The sequence below is a fragment of the Sapajus apella genome, unplaced genomic scaffold, assembly GCF_009761245.1.
Source record: "Sapajus apella isolate SASKATOON/1434 unplaced genomic scaffold, GSC_monkey_1.0 scaffold117, whole genome shotgun sequence".
NCBI classification, from domain to species: Eukaryota; Metazoa; Chordata; class Mammalia; order Primates; family Cebidae; genus Sapajus; species Sapajus apella.
Genome location: NW_022437057.1, coordinates 766,297 through 770,800, shown reverse-complemented (window position 1 = coordinate 770,800; position 4,504 = coordinate 766,297). Strand labels below are relative to the sequence as shown.

General features: G+C 44.8%; 1 pseudogene; it reads left to right on the top strand.

The window, feature by feature from the left end:
* The first annotated feature begins 497 nt into the window (after window positions 1-497).
* LOC116538150 lies at window positions 498-1,074 on the top strand (annotated as a pseudogene).
* Window positions 1,075-4,504: the final 3,430 nt, after the last annotated feature.

Below are 4,504 nucleotides of genomic sequence, written 5' to 3'. Positions count from 1 at the left end.
GAGGCCAACGTGGGCAGATCACTTGAGGTCAGGAGATCGAGACCATCCTGGCCAACATGGTGAAACCCCATCGCTACTAAAATACAAAAAATTAGCCGGTTGTGGTACTGCGCACCTGTAATTCCAGCTACTTGGGAGGCTGAGGCAGGGGAATCGCTTGCACCCAGGAGGTTGCAGTGAGCCAAGATAGCACCACTGCACTCTAGCCTGGCAACAGAGCAAGACTCCATCAAAAAAAAAAAAAAAAAAAAAAACAAAAGGAAACACCAAACTGTTAATAAAAGTTATTTCTCTTTTCACTGCTGCAGCCACCATATCCAGCTAATTTTTGTATTTTTAGTAGAAATGGGACTTCACCATGTCAGTCAGGCTGGTTTTGAACTCCTGACCTCAAATGATCTGCCTATGCTGGCCTCCTAAAGTGCTAGGATTACAGGTGTGAGCCACTGCACCCAGCCACATTTTAGTGTTTTCTTAAAAATAGGCTATTCTTCTGAATGCTCGGGCTTCAGAAGACGCTAGCTGCTGTGTCCTCCACTGTGGTAAGAAGGACTGGTTGGACCCCAATGAGTCCAGTGAAATCGCCAATGCCAACTCCCATTAGCAGATCTGGAAACTGATCAAAGATTGGCTGATCATCTGTAGGCCTGTGACTGTCCATTCCTGGGCTTGATGCCGGAAAAACATGTTAGCCCAGAGGAAGGGCAGGCACATGGGCATAGGTAAGTGAAAGGGTACAGCCACTGCCCAAATGCCAGAGAAGGTCAAGTGGATGAGGAGAATGAGGATTCTATACAGGCTGCTTAGAAGATACCGTGAAGCTAAGAATATCGATCACCACGTATATCACAGCCCGTACCTGAAGGTGAAGGGCAATGTGTTCACAGATAAGCAGATTCTCACGGGATCCATAAGCTGAAGGCAGACAAGGCCTGCAAGAAGCTACTGGCTTACCAGGCTGAGGCCCGTAGGTCTAAGACCAAGGAAGCACGTAAGCAACGTGAAAAGCGCCTCCAGGCCAAGAAGGAGAAGATCATCAAGACTTTGTCCAAGGAGGAAGAGATGGAGAAATAAAAGCTCCCCCTGTGTCTGTACGTACTGGCCTCTGTGATGACGTAGTTCAGCCATTAAAATAAAACAAGTTTTTAAAATAAAAAATAAAAAAATAAGCCAGCTGCAGTGGCTCACGCCTGTAATCCCAGCACTTTGGAAGGTTGAGGTGGGCAGATCACCTGAGGTCAGGAGTTCAAGACCATCCTGGCCAACATGACGAAACCCTGTCTCTACTAAAAATACAAAAAAATTAGCCAGGCGTGGTGGCAGGCCACCTGTAATCCCAGCTACTTCGGAGGCTGAGGCAGGAGAATAGCTTGAACCCAGGAGGTAGAGGTTACAGTGAGCCAAGACCACGACATTGCTCTCCAGCCTGGGCAACAAGAACGAAATTCTGTCTCAATAAATAAATAAATAAAGTTATCTCTGAATAGAGAGATTAGCCTGTTAATTTTTTGAATTATGTGTGTTGAAATATAAAGCATGTATTTTTGGTATATATTTTAAATCAAAGAGTATCTATTTATTTACTATTATTTTTAAAGAACAATTTTAATCTTTATAAAAACATTTTGGAGAGTTTTGTGTTCTCCTTCAAGGTTTTTCTTTCTGTACATAGATGTTTCTTTTTTTCTTTTTTCTTTCTTTTTTTTGGGATGGAGTTTCATTCTTTGTTGCCCAGTTTGGAGTGCAGTGGTACGACTCAGCTCACTGCAACCTCCACCTCCCGGGTTCAAGCGATTCTCTTGTCTCAGCCTCCTGAGTAGCTGGGATTACAGGTGCATGCCACCATGCCTGGCTAATTTCTTGTATTTTTAGTAGAGATGGGGTTTCACCGTGTAAGCCAGGATGGTCTTGATTGACTGACCTCATAATCTGCCCGCCTTGGACTCTCAAAGTGCTGGGACTACAGGTGTGAGCCACTGCGCCCAGCCCAGATGTTTCTTTATTACACAATTGTGACATCACATCATAGGCTTTTCCCCATGTTACCACGTTTTTCAAAACCATTATTTTAATGTCTGAATTAAATGCTGTTGAGTACGATTAGTAAACACTGTAAATTTACTTAGTAATCCTATAATTAAGTATTTGCTTGCCTCCTTTTTTATTATACTTTAAATTCTGGGGTACATGTGCAGAATGTGCAGGTTTGTTACATAGGCATCCATGTGCCGTGGTGGCCTGCTGCACCAATCAACCTGTCATCTACCTTAGGTATTTCTCCTAATGCTAGCCCTCCCCTAGCCCACAAACTCCAACAGGCCCTGGAGTGTGGTGTTTCCCTCCCAGTGTCCACATGTTCTCATTGTTCAACTCCCACTTATGTATTTATTTATTTTTTGAGACAGTCTTGTTCTTGTTGCCCAGGCTGGAGTGCAATGGCGAGAACTCAGCTGGCTATAACCTCCACCTCCCAGGTTCAAGTGATTCCCCTGCCTCAGCCTCCCAAGTAGCTGGGATTACAGTCATGCGCCACCACGCCCGACTAATTTTTATATTTTTTATAGAAACAGGGTTTCGCCATATTGACCAGGCTGGTCTCAAACTCCTGGCCTCAAGTGATCCCCCTGCCTGGGCTTCCCAAACTGCTGGGATTACAGGCATGAGCCACTGCTCCCGGCCTTATTTATTTATTTATTTATTTATGATCTTGACAGGATCTCTCTCTGTCACCCAGGCTGGAGTGCAGTGGCATGATCTCAGCTCACTGCAACCTCCATATCCTGGGTTCAAGTGATTCTCATGCTTCGGCCTCCTGAGTAGCTGAAATTACAGACATGTGCCACAATGCCCAGCTAATTTTTTGTATTTTTGGTAGAGACAGGGTTTCACCATGATGGCCAGGCTGGTTTCAAACTCCTGACCTCAAGTAATCTGCCCACCTTGGCCTCTCAAAGTGCTGGAATTACACACGTGAGCTACCATGTCCGGCCAGGACCAACTTTTGATTGGCATGTTTAACTGGTAAAGAGTAACGGCCAAAGAGTCTCCCAGAACAAGGAAAACATTACCATCAGCAAGTGATACTGTTAAGACACCACGCATTAAAGCACAGATGAACCTTCTGAAGATAGGAACCACACCACACGCAGTCCATGAATGTAGACTGGGGAGGCGAGTGGAAATCCAGTTCCAATCCAAGGAACTGTAACCAGCTTATAGTATCAGAGAGTGAGAAAGGGATGTGATTATAACTTAGAAACCTAAAACTGATTCTTTGTTCCCTGCCCTTCTTGATGGAGGCTGTGGGGACGGAAAAGGATTCTATTACGCCAAGACAGAGGAGTCCAGGAAAATGCAAACCAGCACTGGCCTCTCTCCACCTAAGGCCACCTACCTGGAAACAATGTGTGGACTTATGTTGTCTTTCACATATGCCTTTTTATTATTCATGGTAAATTAATACACGGACATTCCGCTTCCTCTGTCTGCTTCCTTATTCATGCAGTAGATATTTAATTAATTAATTAATTATTTTTTGAGACAGAGTTTTGCTCTTGTTGCCCGGGCTGGAGTGCAATGGCACAATCTTGGCTCACCACAACCTCCGCCTCCCAGGTTCAAGCGATTCTTCTGCCTCAGCCTCCTGAGTAGCTGGGATTACAGGCATGCACCACCATGCCCAGCTAATTTTGTATTTTTAGTAGAGACAGGGTTTCACCATGTTGGCCAGGCTGTTCTCAAACTCCTGACCTCAGGTGATCTGCCTGCCTTGGCCTCCCAAAGTGCTGGAATTACAGGTGTGAGCCACCTCGCCGGGCCAATGCAGTAGATATTTATGAAGGGCCTACTATGTGCCAGGTGTGAGAAATTAGACAACTCCCAGTGCTGGGGACTGAGCCACTGAGTGGCTCCCCATTAATGGGGACAGGAAGACCAGGAGGTAAGTCTTATTTGGGCTGGGAGTGGTGGAGTCAAGAGGTCGGGTTGGGAGGTGCTAAATTGAAAATGCCCATTATATATCATCTAACGGCCTGGATGCAGGTGCCTGGGAACTCAGGGGAGAGGGTGGCATGGAAAGAAAGATCATGGCAGTCAGTCAGTGAACACTGATCCCCAGAGCCTGCTTGGATTTGAGTTACTGTCAGTATTTGGACTCAAACCCTAAAAGCTGAGGAGCTGACCCTGACTTGGAGATCCCTTCCAGCAGGGATGTGTCTGTTGCTGTGCTGATTCTCCTAGTTTTAGAACGGTGTGATAAACTCACGGAGGAACAGCAGAGGGCGCTGTTAATCTAAACTCCTAAAGCACAGTAAACGTTTGTGATAGCCGAGTGGATTTCAGCTTATAACATGGTAAAATCATTGAGTAAGGGTCTACACCATTTCTTGGCTTATAACCTAAAATAAAACAGAATCTGTAATATTTTATCTTGAAATATCACTAACTTTATCCTGAAATGTAAATAACTAACACTTTTTTTTTTTTTTTTTTTTTTTTTTTTTGA